Source organism: Lactuca serriola, chromosome 5 (assembly GCF_051521515.1).
Source record: "Lactuca serriola cultivar US96UC23 chromosome 5, Lser_US96UC23_V15, whole genome shotgun sequence".
NCBI lineage: Eukaryota > Viridiplantae > Streptophyta > Magnoliopsida > Asterales > Asteraceae > Lactuca > Lactuca serriola.
The window spans coordinates 351,395,771-351,417,766 of NC_136412.1; the positions used below are offsets into that span (position 1 = coordinate 351,395,771).

General features: G+C 38.8%; 1 non-coding gene across 1 annotated transcript; it reads left to right on the forward strand.

The window, feature by feature from the left end:
• The first annotated feature begins 19,630 nt into the window (after positions 1–19,630).
• LOC145055934 (small nucleolar RNA R71) lies at positions 19,631–19,737 on the forward strand. Its single transcript, XR_013685478.1, has one exon. It is a non-coding gene; the product is annotated as a small nucleolar RNA R71 (small nucleolar RNA).
• Positions 19,738–21,996: the final 2,259 nt, after the last annotated feature.

The following is a 21,996-nucleotide window of genomic DNA, read 5'->3' on the forward strand; positions in this document are numbered from 1 at the left end:
CATAAAGCATAACAGATAGTGACATACCAGATAATTATCACAAAGACAATCATCTCTACTATAGCTCTTATCAGTGGGTCCACATTGGTGCCTTCAACCCACTTCTAGTGGAAGGTAACTCACCTCAATGTTGTGAAGCAGTTGAACTATCCTCGGCTCAGGAATCAACTCCTCTCAAATTCCTAAACATAAAAATCTCCTTTAATTACCCTTTAATACTCATAACCCCTCCATGGGTCAACTCTTGTCAAAGTCCAAGACACAGTCAACCTTCTAGTCAAAGTCAACGTACTGATCAAAGTTAACATCATGGTTGACTCAAGTCGTCGAGTTCCATGATCCATAAACCCTGGAAATCTTGATCCAACTCGTCAAGTTCTTTCATGAACTCGTCGAGTTCCTCCTCATAACATAGCCGGGACATTTCACTCACAACTCGTCGAGATCCTCCTTGAACTTGTTGAGTTCCTCAATCTTCAGAACCCAAAACCATGGCCAACTCGCTCATTCGTCTCCTAGACTCAATGAGTTTGCTCAGTAACATAAAAGGTTGGGGGACCACAACCCAAATTGCCGAGTTGCATGAACAACTCATCGAGTTCCCCATAGTCTAAATCCAATTAGTCACTTCCAGTTGAGTTCAATGCTTCCAAATCATAGATCTAGTCCCCTAGGACTAAGTTACCACGTAAAGTTGCTAACTTTACGTCCATGCATGGTGTCATGAGCTATAAACACCAAAACTAAGCTATATAAGAGATCTAGGGCATGGGGGAAGGGTCAAGGCTTGATAGAGCTGGCAACTTTAAGCCTCATAAGCTCATGAGTGCCTAGACCTGAAGTCAAAACTGTTGGATTAGTGTCTACGTTCATAACTATTTTGGTATGTACTTGACCCGATGGTGCATGGTCCTTTTGGGTTGCCTTCATCAAAGCAACTTGATAGGATGAATTATGGAGAGAGAGGAGTAACTATGATTTATTAATATATTATGAGAATAATATATTAAAGGAGAAATCATATTGTTTCATTAGTATTAGTCAATAATTAATAAGAATTAATTTTGTGGCTAAAAGAGATTAATTAAATAAAGGGGACTAGAACTGTCAATTGTGTGATAGTTGAATATTGGGCAAATGGACTCCATAGAGGATGGAGTGGACGAATTCTATGGGGAAACCCATTAGAAATCGTCCAAGGCCTATAAGGAGGGAGTCCATGGGTTGCTTAGGGCCTAAGCAGTCAAATTGGGGTTTCCTTGTTAGATAACCTTAATCGCCTCACTATTTAAGGATCCCTAGAGCACCAAAAACGGAGAGAAGAGTTTCCTTACGGTTTCTACGTTTTTGGGTGCCTCCTCTCTTATCATTATTCATCCTCTTGCTCTTGGTGTTTGTGAGCCATTAGAGGAGTGACACTTGTGACTCTAAGCTTTCTAAAGCCATTACAAGGAGGATTTGAGATTGTTATTACTACATAACAATCAAGGTAAGATCTAAACCCAATTCTTATGTTAATATGATTAATTGTATGCTAGAACTAGGGTTTATAGCTTTGGATATTCAATTGCATGTTCATTAGACAAACTAGATCCAAAAGCTATTAGGGTTTGCATGTACACCATAGGAATGATGTTTTGCTCATAACCCATCAGTGGTATCAGAGCCATGGCTGTTTGTTTGATGTATTTGATGCTATTGTGAATTATCCTTGCTTAAAGATCGAAATTTAGGGTTTCTGGGGGATGAACTCGTCGAGTCCATAGATGAACTCGCCGAGTTCATGGTGAACTCGCCGAGTCAGCTGGTCAGAAAGAGGGAAAATCGGGATTTTGTGCTATTTTGGCTTAGGATTATTACCAAAAACGTTTTTCATGAATAAAATCCGATTTTATTGATTTTGGGTGGATATCCTTACCAAAATAGAAGATAATTACCAATTAATCAAATATTTGTTACCTTATATGATTAGATTTATTTATTTGAATTATTTGGTGAATTATCTTGCATGAATTTGGACTAGGTCAAATTAGATAACCACCAATTAATTGTTAATTGCCTTATTTGAATTTTGTGATCTAGAATATTCTTGACAAAGTTTGGAAAAGTTTCAAATCAATCCCTTTAGGTTTTATAGTTTAAATTTGAACTTAAAAGATTTGTTTTTGAAATTTAAATAAGTTAAACCCTAATGTTTTGAAATGTTTCAAAACTTTCCCTCCAGTTTTGGAATTTAAAAGTTGATTAAAAGTTTAATCTAGAAATGTTAAATTCTAAAACCCTAGTATTGTTTTGAAAAGTTCAAATTACACCCTTATGGTTTTATTAATTAATTAAGGTGTATAATTAAAAGAGATTTAATAAATCCATAAAGTTTTGGTTTACATTTAATTAAATTAAAAGTCTATAAGGGGTGTTTAAGGAAATTGCCTATAAAATGGCGATTGAATGGGTATCCACTCTTACCCACCGCACTCTTGACTAGTGGAGGGTCGTTAGTCGAATGGGTAGGATAGGACAAAAACCCTCCATTATAAGTATAATGAAGTACAAAAGTAACTAAATGCTTTTACAGAATTCTCAATCTTAGTTACTTTAGGCAAAAGTGAATTGATGCAATTCCATGAAATTACACTCTGTGCCCTTGAGAAGACGTTAGTGGAGCGTGTGTGGTTAACCGGCACACTAAATGGTTCAAAGCAAAGGTAGCAAAGGGTGACTCATTGTTTGTCATAGTTCGGTGGAGCGTGTGTGGTTAACTGGCACATCGAATAGGTGACTGTAACATTGGGGGCACCATGTAAGTTTGCATGGTTATTCACACCCTGTTTTGTGATCCTCGGCATCCCAGTCACAAATCGAGGGGAATATCGAGATTTGAACATGTCATTGAAAGGTTCAATGAATCTCAAAGGATCTAGGAATTTTCAATAGATTTAAAACTTAAATTTGTTTTTCATTTTTCATGGTGGAAATTGGTAAATCGTCATTTACCTACCTTCAAATATTCTGCAACTAGATTACAACATCCCTCTTCTAGGTTGTAGAGTATTATGTTGGGTCCTAGCCTTAATATCTCATTTGGGTGATTTATTAAGGACTCAATCAACTAACTTGAATTTTTCTCCTGTTTTGTAGATGTCAAAGTATGACAACTATGGTCTTCCCAAATCACGTGGAACAAGCTTTTCACATGAAGATGATATTCCATGATTCGATCGAGGAACACGAGATCATGCTTCACTTCCTCCACCTCCTCCTATTGTTCTCCCTAACCCACAAGTTCAAAAGATTGAAAAGTTCAAACTCACTCAAGCCCTTTTGGCAAGTAAACATGAAGAAGGAAAGTCAGTGTGTGCACACGTCCTAGAGATGAAGTCACACATTGATAGGTTAAAAATGACGGAATCTATTGTCTGTGAGGAGTTGGCTGTTGACTGGGTTCTTCAGTCACTTCCTGACTCATATAGTGAGTTCGTAAGAGAGTACTATATGATGAACCATGACGTAACCCTCATCGATCTCACCTATATGCTTATTGCTGCTGAATCAACAATGATTTGGCGCACTAGAAAAGCAAAGTTGATTGGTGGATCTGCCTTCCAGACCTCTATGGATATAGGCAATGGCAACAAAAAGCATTCCATGATCGAAAAGTTTGATCATACGAGAAAGGCAAAGTCAGAAGTAGTTCCGTGTGTTGTTCCAAAAGAGTCAATTTGCTTTTATTGCCAAGAGAAAGGGCATTGGAGACGAAGCCGCCCTATTTACTTAAGAGATCTAAGAGATGGGAGAGTCAAAACGTATGGCTCTACTGTAGGTAAAATCCATTAACTAACTCTTTTAAGTTCCTATTCTAGATTCTTGATACATGATGTGATAAGATTACATTTCGATGTTTTGTAGGATCGAAGAAAAGAGAGGAAGCTTAAGGGAAGAAGTGAGCATAATCTAATTGGGAAGAAATGGATTTCATTCGCATTGCTTGAAGATTAGATTCTTAAGCTACTACTTGGAGTTAGAATAGATTGCTTAAGAATATGTAACAACATAGTTTTTAAGTTGAATTGCATTGTAAGGACAACTTTTTCTGCAATAAAATAAATTTTGATTTTATATTATTTATTTATCCTTGCAATGACGTGTATGAAAAATTAATGTTTGTAAGTTTCTATTATTAGCAATAATGGATTTGATTCTTAATTATGTTATTTGTGGAAAGGTCGAGAATTTACCAGATAGGGAAAGTTTCCCATTGCTCAAGTTTCAATTGGACAGAAACTTGGAATCATACAACTTGGTTGCATGATGAATGATAAATTTCATATTTGGAAATTAGACTAATTCGTTGACAAAGTGTCAAGTAAAGGACCAGGAGATCGAATACACAAGGTTGTGTGTTGATCAAGTCCACCACAAGAGTGAAAAAGATATTTGTCATGATTTACTAAAGGTTTAGTAAATTTGATTATACTTATAAAATTAAGTGTAATTCTGAGTTGATTGAAAGAGTTTAAATCAATAGCAGAACGAATAAGAAGAATCAAGTAGGCAGAAAGATAAAAGTTTCTCTATACTAAGAAGAAGGGAGAGTACTTTTATTATGTTTTATGATAGGTCTTAATGATTAAGAACCATATCTCAATTGATCCTCTAAGTGAGTCTTGGTGCAATTGTATGTCTGAGAAGAGGAATCAAGAATTGAAGAAATGGTTAAATCAAGAAGTCAATCATACTTCGTTCCAAAATCAAGTCTTAGAATCGTACTCCAAGATTGTGAATTGAGTGACACGCATTCATCAAATGTGAAGTAGAAAATTGTTTTCCTACTCTTACACATTTGAATTTGGTATGTTGTGATGTCATGAAGAAGCCAAAGACCAACTAAGACCAAATGTGTGTAATGTTTTGTCTTGATATAGACACACACTAACTCTTGGATATTTGTTTATCAAGAAATGCTCTTGATAAGAGAATCTAATATGTCAAGAGGTCAATGGGAGTCTGAAGATCTTGAAAGGATTCAAGAATTAATCAAGAGTAAACACTAGCGCACGACTTGAGGTTTGTAACCTATCGTGTTGACAAAATTCTATTTATGTGCCAATCCAGTTGAGTGATTATGCATATGAGTTCTACGAGTTCTCAGTAGACTGCATAAGGCAAACACCTTGTTCAATGAAAGTACATTGACTGGCATAGGTGAGGTGCTAGATAACTTGGAAGCAATGGTGGGACCCTTGATGGCAAGAAATGAAGAATGAACAAGTTCTGTCCATATGAGTTTGGATTTGTCGCAAACTTTGGTTTTGACAAATTCGCATGGATATGAACACATACACCATTAAAATCTAAGTGTCATAAGATTCCCTCCTTCATGAAAATGACTGTGAGGAAATGCTTTCGCTAAGAGAGATTTTAAGAAGATAGTGATTGTGAATATTGTATTCTCGAATTCGATTATGGCGGTATCCCTTTCCATAATTCGAATTGTGAGATTTGGCAATTAGTCTGAATTGTTTAAGACACACATATGAGCTATCTTAGGCAAAGGTGTATAAGTTTGAGAAACTTAGATAAAGGATTATCAAAGCATTAAGTATTAGAAATATGAACTTAAGAAATTCAATAGGTATTGTTTTCTGGAAGTTAAGTTGTTTTCTAAAACATGTCAAAGCTAGTGGGAGCATAAGTGTTATGCTTATATGATAATAATCATCATGATAGTGGGAGCATAAATGTTGTGCTTGTATGATTATTAAGGCAAGTATTCCAAGTTAGCAATATTAATTATAGAAAACAAGATTTATACTTTGCAAAGTTGTAAGGGTTGAAAAGTTGTTTTGCTATAATTAAGGGAGAGAATATTGTACTTCGTTTCAAAATCTAAAGCTTATATTGAGAAATTTTAATAAATTTAGTCAAAGGATACATAGTGTGCTCTTAAATTTCGATTATGATTACGGTATCCCTCTTCATAGTTCGAATTGTAAGAACGAGACACATAAAATATTATGGCAGAAGATTGATAAAGTATCATATCTTTATTGCCAGTGCTATTATATTTGACCATTCTAAAATTTTTCAAATGTCTAGCGCATTTAGAGGGAAAAAGGACTAGAATCGGTTTTGACTAAAATAATTAAACAACTATCAAAGGACGATCCAAAGCTCGCTGAGGATTGGTTGCTTGTAAGTAGTTGGAAGTATGGTATTGGATGACATTATTATGAATAGATACGATTCTATTAAGAATGATATGTCATATGGCAAATATGGAAATGTTTCCATATTGGGAGTTGGATATTGAGAATCTATATCAAGATTAGAAACTTTTATGCAAGAAGGATGTTCAAAGGAATGTACTTTGAGTGAGAGACATCATATCTATAGAATTGTTTCTGATAGAGATTGGCCAAGTCTTGATGATTTTGAGCTATGACTTTACGAAAGGATCATTGCATAAAATGTTAGAATCTAGCATATTCTATAAGTGGCAAGAATTTGATATTCTTATGCTTATGATAAGGATTGAGAGTTGTGAAATGAGTATGATTGGAAATGTGTTCATTTGATCTATTTCACAAAGTAAGGACCATAAGTAAACATTGTGTGCATGCTAAGAGCATGGGACAATTGTTGTTATAATTCAAGTAAGAAGTTGATTACCCGAAACAACAAATAATGAGTAATCAATATGGTGATTAAATAAAATGTTTTATTTATACCCAGAGTTTGGGGCCATATGGGATTAGTATTGTTCTTGTGTTTCACTTTGCATGTTTTGACTTCCTGAATAATTAAATTGGTTCAGAACAATCAAATTATTCGAACGGACCACAGACGTTCATATGTTCGAAGTAGGTATGAATGAAGACTGTCGTGAATTGGTGTGTGGATTGTCTAAAGTGTATTAGACATAAGCAAATGTTTGCTGCAACGTTCATGAGTGCTTATGAATATGATTTGATCATTGGATTAAACCCACGCTCACTTGGATCACTTCATGGATTTTATCACGAGTGATTGGTGAGACGATAATATTTTATATTTTTGAAACCGAGATGTGTGAGTTGTATCTTGCAAGTCGATTACACATTGATAATATGTAAACGCACCAGTAACTTGGTGTCATAAAACATATTGTTGTGTGTGATTCGGTGAGTGAGTGCAAGCAAGAATTGAATCAAAGTTTATCCGTTCCTTTTATCCAAAGTAGGATGAAAGCGATATCTTTGGGCCCCTCGATGATTTATTGATGGCACCTAAGCGCTTGGCCAAGCCCGGACTAATTTGATGTGTTCAATTGTAGTCTGTTGTCAGTCGTCATAAATCGGAAATCGGGAAACAACACATAGACAGAGAGAATGATTTAAATCCATGTCTCAAGTCTATACGATATCTAGAATGGAGGAATATATGACCCCTTATCTAAAGGACACGCTTCTGAGAGGATCAGAGTTGACAGCGGTTTTTGAAAGCTACGATTGCAGATCAGGATCTGAAGTCATATGCAGAATAGTTATTAGACTTATCCAAGTGGGAGACTATTGGATTAGTGTCTAAGTCCATAACTATTTTGGTATGTACTTGACCCGATGGTGCATGGTCCTTTTGGGTTGCCTTCATCAAAGCAACTTGATAGGATGAATTATGGAGAGAGAGGAGTAACTATGATTTATTAATATATTATGAGAATAATATATTAAAGGAGAAATCATATTGTTTCATTAGTATTAGTCAATAATTAATAAGAATTAATTTTGTGGCTAAAAGAGATTAATTAAATAAAGGGGACTAGAACTGTCAATTGTGTGATAGTTGAATATTGGGCAAATGGACTCCATAGAGGATGGAGTGGACGAATTCTATGGGGAAACCCATTAGAAATCGTCCAAGGCCTATAAGGAGGGAGTCCATGGGTTGCTTAGGGCCTAAGCAGTCAAATTGGGGTTTCCTTGTTAGATAACCTTAATCGCCTCACTATTTAAGGATCCCTAGAGCACCAAAAACGGAGAGAAGAGTTTCCTTAGGGTTTCTACGTTTTGGGTGCCTCCTCTCTTATCATTATTCATCCTCTTGCTCTTGGTGTTTGTGAGCCATTAGAGGAGTGACACTTGTGACTCTAAGCTTTTTAAATCCATTACAAGGAGGATTTGAGATTGTTATTACTACATAACAATCAAGGTAATATCTAAACCCAATTCTTATGTTAATATGATTAATTGTATGCTAGAACTAGGGTTTATAGCTTTGGATATTCAATTGCATGTTCATTAGACAAACTAGATCCAAAAGCTATTAGGGTTTGCATGTACACCATCGGAATGATGTTTTGCTCATAACCCATCAAAAACCTCATGATACACTCAAATCCTGAAAATGACTTCAATATGGCCCAAAAGTAACAAAATACAACCCTAAATGAAGATCTAAGCAATAGAAAGCCAAGGTATAAACTTTATATATCAAGTGAGTAAGAAATTTAGCTCAACCTCCGGATCTACTGGCTTCCTCTTGAATCCTTGAGCTTCTCCTTCCTTCTCAAACTTCAAAACCACAAAAAACACACAACAATGGATCAAGAACACTCAAAAGTGGATTAAGGTTTTGTGGCTAGGGTTTGGGGTGATGGAGGCTGCAAATGAGACCAACCTTTGGAGGTTAAGGTGCTTAAATATGGTGAAAAACCCTGAAATTAGGGTTTCACTTTGGCAGCCCTACTCGTCGAGTTGAGGCTCTCAACTCGTCGAGTAGACTTCAAGTCCCGCGTCCAAATTTCATTCCTACTCGACGAGTTTGGGGCGTCCAACTCGTCGATTCCCTTTGCAAAAATGAATAATTTGGTTTAAAATGTATTCCAGGATACGGGCGTTACAAGTCTCCCCCACTTATTTTACACTTCGTCCTCGAAGTCTGCTGCATCTGGGAATAGCTCGGGGTAGTGCTCCCTCATCTCGTCCTCCGGCTCCCAAGTCTATTCTGAGCCCTTACAGTGTTGTCATTCCACCTTCACCAACTCAACCCTTTTGTTTCTCAGATCCTTCGTCTTCCTATCGAGAATTGCTACCGGTCGCTCGATGTAGTTCAGGCTATCATCCACCTGAATATCCTCTAGAGGCACCACTGTAGAGTCATCTACCAAGAACTTCCGCATCTAGGAGACATAAAAGGTGTTGTGGATCTAACTAAGCTCGGATAGCAGATCCAGCCTATACACCACCTTTCCCTCCCGGGCTATAACCCTGAAAGGAACAATGTACCTCGGGCCTAACTTGCCCCGCTTCCTGAACCGGATGAAACCTTTCCAAGGTGACACCTTCAGGAGAACCATATCTCCTACCTGAAACTTCATGTCTGAACGGTGCTTGTCGGCATAACTTTTTGACAACTTTGAGCAGTTTGAAGCCTGCTCCAGACCTGCCGGATCCTCTTCATCGTCTTGAATACCACTTCGGTACTCCCCATGACCCTCTGCCTAACCTCACCCCCAACATATCGGGTTCTGCACTTCCTCCCATATAACATCTCGAAGGGAGGACGGTCAATGCTGCATGGTAGCTATTATTATAGGAAAACTCTGCCAGGAAGGTAGGTGTTCCAACTAGCACCGAAGTCTAATACACATGCCCGCAACATGTCCTCCAAGGTATGGATGGTCCACTCACTCTGACCATCCACCTGGGGTGAAAAGTCGTGCTAAAATGTAGACGAGTACCCAACTCGTCATGAAATTTCTTCCAGAATTTGGAAGTAAATCGCACGTCTTGGTCAGAAATCACGGAAACTGGCAGTCTATGTCGAGCTACTACCTCTCTGATGTAGATGTCAGTCAGCTTCTCGGCCGAAATGCTCTCTTGGATCGGGATGAAATGGTCACTCTTGGTTAAGCAATCCACGATGACCCAAATCGAATCCACTCCCCGTGAGGTCCTGGGAAGCTTTGTGATGAAATCCATAGTGATATCCTCCCATTTCCACACAGGGATATCCAACAGTTGCGTCTTGCCATGAGGTATCTGGTGCTCGGCCTTGACCTTCCTACAGGTCAAGTACCTCTCAACGTACCAGTCTACATCCCGCTCATGCAGGGCCACCAATAATCAGGACGAATATCTCTATACATCTTCTTCGCCATGGGATGAATGGGAAACCTAGAATTGTGCGCCTCCTCTATCAGGATTTGGCGCACACCACCTGCGTACGAAACCCACACTTTGTGGTGTAGTGTCAATAGCCTGTAGCTATCATAGTAGAAGAAGGAGATATGGCTCACTATACGCTCACTCTTCCGGTGTTCCTCCTTCATAGCCTCCTGCTGGGCCTCCCGGACCTTCTCCAGAAGCGGAGTCACCACCGTCACCTCAAACAAATGTCTCTGATTGGGGCTGCCTTGTGGCTAAGTGCATCGGCCACAACATTCTCCTTCCCCGGGTGGTAGAGGATCTCACAGTCATAATCCTTCACCACATCTAGCCACCGACGCTGCCTCATGTTCAGATTTGGTTGATCCATGAGGTACCTCAAGCTCTTGTGGTCCATGTAAATGGTACATCAGACCCCATAGAGGTAGTGTCGCCAAATTTAGAGGACGAAAATAATTGCCCCCAACTCCAAGTCGTGTGTTGGGTAGTTCGCCTCGTGAGGCTTCAGCTGCCTCGAGGTGTAGGCGATGACGTGCCCCCTCTACATCAATATCGCGCCCAAACCCGAGATGGGATCATCACAATACACTATAAAATCCTCCACGCCCTATGGCAGGGCTAAGACCGGCGCCTCGCACAACCTCTGCCTCAAGGTCTCGAACGTTGCTTGCTGCTCAGGCTCCCAACGAAATACAACGACATTCTTCGTCAGTCGTGTCAAGGGTACTGCTATTTTGGAGAAGTCATGTATGAATCTTCGGTAATAGCCTGCTAACCCAAGGAAACTCTGAATCTCATATGGAGACTTCGGGACCTCCCATCTCATCACGGCCTCCACTCTGGCCAGGTCAACCAAAATACCGTTATGGTTGACAAGGTGCCCCAGAAACTGCACCTCGCGCAACCAGAACTCGCACTTGAAGAACTTGGCGTACAAGCTCTCCATCCTCAAGGTATCCAACACCTCCCCGCAAGTGCTCCTCGTGTTGTTCCTGTGTCTTGGAGTAAACCAAGATGTCATCAATAAAGACTATCATATACCGATCCAACATCAGTCTGCATACGCGGTTCATGAGGTCCATGAACACGGAAGGGGCATTGGTGAGCCCAAAGGGCATCACCGCGAACTCGTAATGGCCATAGCGAGTCCGGAATGCAGTCTTCTGTACATCCTCATCTCTGACTCGCATCTGGTGGTAGCTTTAATGCAAATCTATATTGGAAAACCAAGATGACCCTGTAGCTGGTCGAAGAGATCATCATTCCTTGGGATTAGGTAACGGTTCTTCACCGTTACCTTGTTCAGCTCCCGGTAATCTGTACACATCCGATGCGACCCATCCTTCTTCTTCACAAACAGGATCGGGGCTCCCCAAGGCGAACTGCTCGGCCAAATGAATCCCTTGCCTAACAGCTCCTGCAGTTGTGTAAACAACTTCTGCATCTCCGGAGGAGCCAAACGATATGGTGCCTTGGCTATCGGAGCCGCACCAGGGACTAGGTCGGTCCTGAACTCCACCTGTCTCTCTAGAGGTATCTCTGAAAACCTCTGATGCCCAAACAGATCGGTCGTCAGCAATCTCGACCTCTAAGGGACAATCCAACATCCCCGACGACTTAGAAAACCTCTTGCTAAGTGCAAGTGAGACAAATGATCGAGTAGCCCCCGAGTCTAATAACACTTTACTAGGATACCGTTCACATGGAACGATCCTAAGAATAACACATAAAACATAGAACATAAATATCATAACTAACATGCAATAAGAGTTATGGAGAAGAAAACATATTCGTCACCACATCCGTTGCGGCATGCGCCTCCTCGGCGGTCAACTTGAAGGCTTGGCTCCTCACCAGTGGAGCATCTATCTTGCCCTGTCGGCCATCTGTGATCCGCAAGGTCGGTGGAGCTGTCGCCGCTACTGGTTCTCCTGATGTCAATCTCGGGCAGTTGGCCTTTTTTATGGCCCTTCTGATTGCAATGAAAGGAAATCAGGTGTGATGTCTGTAGGGTGGGGTGGGGCAGTACAATCCCTGCTAAAATGTCCAAGCTTGCCACACTTATAGTAGCCCGATGACCCTAGTCTACAAACTCCCTCATGCGTCTTGCCGCATGATGTTCACGAAAGTACCCACTAATTTTAATATTTATAACCTAACAAACTTAGACTAACTATGCACTTATAGGCAGTGTACCTAGTCAGATTACAATATGGCTTGGGTAAGTTGGGTGTCGATCACAGGGAACAGTGTTGTTAATTTACTTATTCACTACTAAATTAATCTAATTATTAATAGGCTAAAAGGGTTTGTATCTAATTTTTCAAGTTTAGATAAACTTAATTCTTTAACAAAACTCAATCAATAAACAAAATACTTCTGTTAGTTCGAATCCACTTTCACTCAATGGTTATACATAGTCAAGACTATTACCTTTGGTTACCAATTTAAGAAGTATTAGCAGTTTAGTTCTAAACCTACTAATTATTAATCAATTCATGTAAATCTATGTATAATCACACAATAGTTAACACAGAATCAATTATTAAGTAAGATTGGAGCTATGAAGATTGATTAATCAAAACACAATTACAGTCATAATATGAGTTCTCTAACACAGCTTAATTCAATGATTCAATTACTTATCTAAGATTGGTTTGATCTTAGCTCTAATAAACTAGTGTTCACTTTGTTATTAGGTATTCATATTCATGCAAATTTGTGTTCACTAACTACACAGAACAAGAATTTAAAGCAATTAAATCATTAACTAAACATGCTAGGTAAAATCAATCAACACAAGCATATAACCAACAAATAAAGTCTAATCTAATGCATTCAAACCATGAGTTCCAGCTTCATCTAGCTAACAGAAGCAGCTAGATTTAGCTGGACATATTAACAGCTAAACAATCAAAAGATATAATCAAACACATGATAAGTGTACCAAGTTTATAAAGCAATTTATGAACTTTCTCTTCTTTGGTGTTGAAAACCACTTCCAGATCTCTTTTTCCTCTGAAATTCGCCTTCTGGAATCTCTTTCTTCTGCCAAAAGTCTCCTCAATTTGTAATGGTCAAGGATATATATATAGTTTCCTGATTTTAATAATTCACGTCGTGAACAATAAAATATTCACGTCGTGAATATTTAAGATAACCGTGCTCGGCAAGGATTCCTTCACCCGCGTACATATCTTCTAGAACTTAAACTCACGTCGTGAATCGTCCAGTTCTCACGATGTGAGAACGTGTTTTCCTAATTTTCTTCTCCTTTAATCTTTTAACTCCCAAAGTTTCTTCCTTTAACATTTTTAGTCCCTTTTCTTCAAAATGTCTTCTTTTTGGCTGCAAATAACATTTAAACTCATAAGTACCTTTATTCTAATCAAATTACCAACTTATATACAAAAATGTACTTAAATATTGCCTAAAAATAGGTATAAATACGACAATATCAAAATACCCCACACTTGGGCTTTGCTTGCCCTCAAGCAAATCTAAACTTAACCCTTTATTCACATCACATAGAACAATCCGATTCCAGCTCAGCCATTATGCCAAGACCTCAACGCATGCATTTGTGTCTAAAATTTTCCTAAAGTACCCCCATACTTTAAATACTCATAATCTTCATAAACACTCGCCCACTTCTTTCGAACAATGCTCATTTTATGCAACCCTCCGAATCCATCCGCAGAAAGCTTACTTAACCTCAAAGTATTTTTGTAAAGCTACCCAAGCATACATGAACTAGAGAATTACAACTTTAAGATACCAATACTTGGAACTCTTGAATTATTCACTTCTTTGATAGTTTAATCTTGATTTCTTTGAATTCACTTCTTTCATGATTTCTGGCATCTTCAACTTTTGATTCCTTAGAACTTTGATCTTTGATCTTCATACTTTGATAGCTCCAAAATTCTTACTTTTCAGTAATTTCTCTCTTTTTTTTCTTTATATGTATAACTTACTTTTTCCTCTCAAAACCTACATGCTTAAGCAGGGGCGCTTAACTTCAACCTTTATTGGTTAAGACATAGCTTTCCTGGATACATTTCAGGTTTAGGCTGCTAAACATATTGCATCCCTCAAACCAAGCGGGGTTATGTTTTTGTTCCATGATTTCACTAAAATAAGGGAGACCACAAATGCATTATAACGTGTATTGGCTCAACTAAACATTTGAACTCTTATCGGATCATCCCATATGACACTAACAATTCCAATTCAAATTATTATTACTAGTTCTGATTATAAAAAATTTCGAATTTCCAAATTTTAAATTTTACCATTATCTAGAAATTTACTTTTTCTACCCCCTACCCCACACTTATTTCATATAATGCCCTCATTGTATGCCTAGGATAAATCAAAATTAAGAAAAGGGAGAAAAAGGAACAGACTCCCCTGGGATAGCGGCGTAAACATCTCCAAAAGTGTGGAAAACGTGCATCTTGAATATGGACTCTGAGAAATAGAAACTTGGATCTTGAACACGCTAGATAAGGAATGTACCGGCAAAACATGAAATCGAGCCTTCAATCTTCTACAAATGTGGTGGAAATCTCCAAAATAGAACGAACAATGTGGGAAAGCATACGCCACATTGTATGCTAGTAAAATGAACAATAATAATCTTCCGAATAATAACAAGAAGAATGGTATCAACCCATCGAATAATAATATGTCAAGGGTCTTGAACTTGTGAAGAACACCGATTCATGACGTGAGATAAGAAAAGTCACGACGTGAAGTCGCAATCACGCGAATTCTGGAATTCCTGAGAACTGACTCACGATGTGAGTAACAAGAGTTCACGTCGTGAAAACTAGGCAGACAGAAAAACATTTAGCCAAATCTTCTTTTAATGTGCACAATTCAACCCAATGTCTTAATGTATTAAGACTCTTCTAAATTCACCAGTTTTTGACTCTTTCGCTGACTATCTACTCTCTTGACTCACCCCACACTTATTTTAAAATATGGGTCTCAACTTTTGACTTTAAACACTCCCGGCTAAACACGTACGCACTTATATCTCGATATCCTTTTTATGAGCTCCTAGCAATTCTGATAAATAACAACCAAAGAAGAATAAAAGTAACATAATGTCTTAAAAGTTCTTACAATCTCTAACAAAATAAAACCAAACAAAACAAACCAAAACAAATCGAACAAAATAAAAATAAACAAACACTCAATCATCCTCCTCATCATCGTTCGCTCCGCTAGTCCCGGCTCCGTCGCCTCCACGTCCGCCATACTCTGTCCATCTCGGGCAAATCAGGTAATGATACCCCAAATGAGGTGGCTGCTCCACCCCAAGGTGTCGAACAACGTTCTCCATAGTACCTCCAATCCAATTGACACTCAAAGATAACTGGTCAAAATAACCAGCCATGTCACTCCCAAAAGGTGCTCCCACCATGGATGCGGGTGGATGCATTGGCTGTCCTCTTTCTCCTCTTCCTCTCACGTTCCTGCGCCTTGGCCTCGGTTGTGGTTCATGTTGGTCGGTCGGCTGGTCATCACCCTCACCATCTGAAGGTACTATGCCCCAATACGACCCGAAGTTTCTGACAACCCGCATAGTCTCCAAATACCCCATGCCAAACTCATGCTCATCCACACAAGTCATGGAACGAATAATATCAGGAACAATCAAATGATACGAGCGGGCCAAACGCGTAATAAATTGTCCTCCACAAATGGGGCTCCCAGGGCGCGAACTAGCTGCAGACCCAGCCAGAAAACGTGCCAGAAAATAAGGAATATTGCAACACACGTCGGGCTGTAAGATACACCATAAGAAGAATAAATTTTGTTTTGTATCTTTATTTTCATGCCTCCTATGATTGATGGAGAATGTGATGAAACGGTGGAGTACGCGATGGATCGAGGATCGAATACTGCTCTCGGGAGACACTCCGGAATTAAACATTCTGGACGCAATATTATGCCAGAAAGTATACCCAGTGACACCCTCCATATATCTTCTAGCAGCCGCGCTCAAAAACATACCAAATTTGGGAGTCATTGCCTCTTGTCGATCATATAGTCCAACTCTCCAAGCAAATTCAACGAGGTTGCACTCCCGGTACTCACCCCCCAAACGGAATACCAAAGCTTGTGGCCAATATGGGTCTTGGACAGTTTCCTGAAATGTCACTGTTGAGAAAAACTCAACACAAAATTCCTTATATACCCGCTCTTGGACCCGGAACAGGTTACGCCATCCAGAACAAGTTAACGAATACCCATTTCCAATAAATACTTTTGTCAAAAATAGGCACATCCGGTCTACGAGCCCGACTTCATTCAACCGTGTCCAATTAATTGTTGGAGCAACTGCAATTTCTCTGTTGTAAAGCCACCCTAACTTGTTGTCCCATCGGGTTAAGATGTCGCGGGACATTGTTGCGGGAAAATTGTAAAACGGGTGTAAACTTGCCACCCCAATGGGAGTCTCTCTTCAGGGAGCCATTACTGCAAAAACAACAACAAACATATCTATAAGAAATAATCCAACAAATTAGAAATTAAGGAAACTGAAAACTGCTCAGCCCAGGATTCACGTCATGAATCCTTTAAGATTCACGTCGTGAATTCGTACCCAACAACTATAATCGGGAAAATCAGGGTACAAATCAAACCACAAGAATAATGGGGTTTACTTCCATATCATTTACAAGCATAAAGCATCAACATTTCAAGGCTATTACAGGACTTTTAAGAAGTAAATTCGATTTTTCATCTAATGAACAAACCCTAACCCTAAGTTCAACCATTGAAGAAAAAATAAACTTAAGAATTAAGAATCATTACCTTAGATCGTAGTATTACGTAAGCACAAAGGAAAATAGAGGAATTGTCGGCCAAATTTGAAACAAGGGGGACTAGATCGTGTGTTTCACTTCGTGGGGAATAAAGAAATGAGGTCAAACTGATTCTTATCCATTTAATCAGTGGTCCCGAATAAGTGACAACTCACGTCGTGAGTTCTTAAAGATTCACGTCGTGAGTCATGTTCCGGGCTTAAAATTGGGCCAATTCAATTAAAAATATGGGCTAAGTCTTGGCCTATTTATTTAATAGAAAATGGGCTGAAATGCATCATTTTTATATTATCCCGCTTAATCAGAATTCACGTCGTGAATTAGTAACTATTCACGTCGTGAATCCTGCACGAAATGTAGTTATTATCAAATAAAGTATGTCTAACAGCTATCTTCCTAATTATCACCACTTCATTTTTAGGGACCCCACATTCAGTGTTTAATTATGTTATAAGCGAGTTGGATGATATGATCTATGTTTTTAAGACTAAAACGCAAAAAGAAAAGAAAAAAATTGCAAACCAAACTCGGGTTGCCTCCCGAGAAGCGCTTCTTTTTCTTGGAGTCTTGAGCTGGACTCCGTGCATCCTACGTTGAATCGTCTGAAGAGTCTACCACTAGGATCTTCTGTTCCTTGAAACGCCTCTTGTAAGCTTGAACTTGTCTTTTGTACGCCTTTTTCGAATTTTCCTTTTTAGCTTTGACCTCTTCTTCCTCAAGTTTGCGTTTGGTCCCTTTAGTTTCCCCTTACACTCCATAGCATCCTTCTCCTCTTTCACTACTGGCTTTGTCACCTTTGAAGTAACCTCCTCTTCATCACTTGTCAACTCATCATCTTCCTTGCTTACCCAAGAAGGTGGACTCTTGTAAGCAATGACTTCAACCAAATATGGAACACATGCTCTTGGTTTTGTTCTTTTGACTTGATGAACTCTCTTGATCTCTTCTTCCATAAGCTTTTCTAATTCTTCTAATTCATTGTCTTCATTAATTGTGAACACCTCTTCTTGAACATGATTCCTTTGAAATCCACCTTCTATCCCAAAAATTTCTTTTTCATCACCAACCCTCAAGGTGAGCTTAGACTCACGAATATCAACAAGAGTTCCAGCAGTGTTAAGCAATGGATGACCAAGGATAATTGGAACATCGGGGTCTTCCTTCATATCCAACACTACAAAATCTATTGGAAAAACAAATTTTCCACTTTTTACTAAAATATCCTACACAATGCCCCGGGGCTGTGTCACTGAACGGTTCAGCTTGTGAATAGTCATTCTTGTACCCTTCAACTTCTGAATATCTAACTTCTGATAAAACGAATAAGGCATCAAGTTAATGCTAGCCCCATAATCGGATAAAACATCCACTTTCATGTTGTTACCAAACTCACACGGAAGAGTGAGGCATCCAAGATCTCCCATCTTCTTAGGTGTCTCTCCCAACACAGCTTTTGAGCTTTGCTCACTTAGAATCACCTTAGAATGCTTCTTTAATTTCTTTCGAGTGTCTATCAAGTCTTGCAGTAATTTTTGATACTCGGGAATTTTGGATAAGGACTCGACAAAGGGAGTATTAATCGGGATACCCTTCACGTGCTTAACAAACTCTAGATGCTCTCTTTCCAGTGGACTAAGGGTAGCTCGGGAAGGAAAAGGCAAAGGCAGCTGATAAACTGAACCAGCTACAAAAATTTTCTGTTCATGACGAGCCCACGTCCTGAGCTTATATGGCTCACGTCGTGAGTTCGTCAATTCAGCAACATCTTGATTCTCGAGCTTGGGCTTCTTTAACTTTGGATCGGGCTGCTGTTGTTCAACTTCTAAGGCTTCTAGGAACTCAGATATGGCCTCTTCTTCAATATCTATGGCCATTACATGATATTGGGCCTTCATTTCGGGATTTTTCGGGGGCAGCTTCTCATGAACCAGAGTGGCTAGTTGAACAAGTTGTACTTCAAGGTTATTGATGGAAGCTTGCTGATTCTTTATTAAAGTTTGTTATTCTACCATCAATGCATGATGATTCTTAACCAAGGTTCTTTGTTCATTAAGAACAGAATCAGTAGCCTCATGTCTCTTTTCCGAAGCTTCCATAAACTTCATCAACATGGTCTCTAGATCGGGTTTCTTCTCAGCTGGTGGCTGCTCCTTTTGATAGAAGCCTTGACCTGTCTGCCTATACTTCTCTTCTTTTTGCTTCTTATACTCTTCATATGGCATCCACTCCTTCTTTGGTTTCCTCCAGTCTTCATCACACTTGTCCCAACTCGAGTAGCACACTTGAGCTTTTCTGTTCCCAAACTCATCTAAATTGCAGTCCTTGGTCAAGTGTGGACCACTACACCTCTCGCAGCCCACTCTTATGGCATGAATTGAGTGGTCCATTTGTGTCAACCTCCGGTCCATATTATTTATCAACATAGCCATCATGGCTGCTATTTCTTCAGTTTGTGCACCTCCACCACATTTGATTCCATCTTGCCTAGGGTTGTGGTACTCACGAGAGTGCTTCGCGAATTCTTCAATCAGCTCCTTGACCTCCCTTGGATTTTTCTTTGTCAAAGGGCCTTGAGAGTCAAGGAGTTGTCTTGTCATAACGTTGACCCCATCATAAAAAATCGACATCTCTTGTTGCACATTAAGATCATGCTGAGGGCAATTTCTGAGCAAGCCCTTGTACCACTCCTATGCTTCGTACAATGACTCCCCCGGCTGTTACTCAAAGTTGGCTATTGCCTTCTTGAGTTTAGCTATCTTGGATGGCGGGCAAAACTGGTCTAGAAATTGCTCACGCATTTGAGCTCAAGTGGTGATCGTACCCGGTGGAAGTGATTTTAACCACTCTTTAGCAGCTCCCTTGAAAGTAATGGGAAGCATCCTGAGCAGGACGATGTTTCTATTGACATTTGGGACATTGAAGTAATCCGCAATGTCATTTAATTCATCTAGATGCTTGAAAGCATCCTCATGATCTTTCCCATAAAATGGGATATCCTTCAGTGCAGTCAAGATGTGCCCCTTCAGCTCGAATGTGGCAGTGGCAGGTATTGCGGGTTGGACTAAACCGGGACCCACATCTTCTCGGATCCGCTTCTTGTAAGCTCCCATGGACATCTCCTCAATGTCTGTCATCTCGTTCCTTGGCTCATTCTCGAGTTCGCTCATATGTTCTTCAAATTCAGGCTCGGTATTGTATTCGGATTCGGTTTGGACGGGTATTTGATCCAAGTGTTCAAGCTTGCTCTTGTTTTTTGAGGATGAACTTGACTCTCCTGTCTTCTTTCCCGACTTCCTTGAAAATGCTGACTTTAGTTCTTGCAATGGCGTCTTCTTATCAGTCTTCTTGTGAAGTACAACTTCTTGATCTTCAATCGGTGGCACCAAAGGTGTGGTAGAACCTCTGGTCATGAACTCCTGCAACTTGACAAAATAAAAACGTAAAACTGAACTACAAAAAATAAACTAAAAAAAAACTAAAACTCACAGTTCTCACGTCGTGAGTATTTGTAACTCACGTCGTGAGTTCTGTGACAGAAAATGAAATCAAAATATTTGCTGGATAATTAAAATGCTAATTAACTCAAAACTAATTAACTTTTTGTAGGTTTTATCCCACAAAAAAAGGGTCAATTAATCTAATGCAAATAAATAAACTAATAAACTGGTCGTTCCCCGGCAACGGCGCCAAAAACTTGATGTGCACGAAAGTACCCACTAATTTTAATATTTATAACCTAACAAAATTAGACTAACTATGCACTTATAGGCAGTGTACCTAGTCAGATTATAGTATAGCTTGGGTAAGTCGGGTGTCGATCACACGGAACGATGTTGTTAATTTATTTATTCACTACTAAATTAATCTAATTATTAATAGGCTAAAAGGGTTTGTATCTAATTTTTCAAGTTTAGATAAACTTAATTCTTTAACAAAACTCAATCAATAAACAAAATACTTCTGTTAGTTCGAATCCACTTTCACTTAATGGTTATACATTAGTCAAGACTATTACCGTTGGTTACCAATTTAAGAAGTATTAGCAGTTTAGTTCTAAACCTAATAATTATTAATCAATTCATGTAAATCTATGTATAGTCACACAATAGTTAACACAGAATCAATTATTAAGTAAGATTGGAGCTATGAAGATTGATTAATCAAAACACAATTACAGTCATAATATGAGTTCTCTAACACAACTTAATTCAATGATTCAATTACTTATCTAAGATTGGTTTGATCTTAGCTCTAATAAACTAGTGTTCACTTTGTTATTAGGTATTCATATTCATGCAAATTTGTGTTCACTAACTACACAGAACAATAATTTAAAGCAATTAAATCATTAACTAAACATGCTAGGTAAAATCAATCAACACAAGCATATAACCAACAAATAAAGTCTAATCTAATGCATTCAAACCATGAGTTCCAGCTTCATCTAGCTAACAGAAGCAGCTAGATTTAGTTGGACATATTAACAGCTAAACAATCAAAAGCTATAGTCAAACACATGATAAGTGTACCAAGTTTATAAAGAAATTTGAGAACTTTCTCTTCTTTGGTGTTGAAAACCACTTCCATATCTCTTTTTCCTCTGAAATTCGCCTTCTGGAATCTCTTTCTTCTGCCAAAAGTCTCCTCAATTCGTAATGGTCAAGGATATATATAGTTTCCTGATTTTAATAATTCACGTCGTGAACAATAAAATATTCACGTCGTGAATACAAAATAACCGTGCTCGGCAAGGATTCCTTCACCCGCGTACATATCTTCTAGAACTTAAACTCACATCGTGAATCGTCCAGTTCTCACGATGTGAGAACGCATTTTCCTGATTTTCTTCATCTTTAATCTTTTAACTCCCAAAGTTTATTCCTTTAACGTTTTTAGTCCCTTTTCTTCAAAATGTCTTCTTTTTGGCTGCAAATAACATTTAAACTCATAAGTACCTTTATTCTAATCAAATTACCAACTTATATACAAAAATGTACTTAAATATTGCT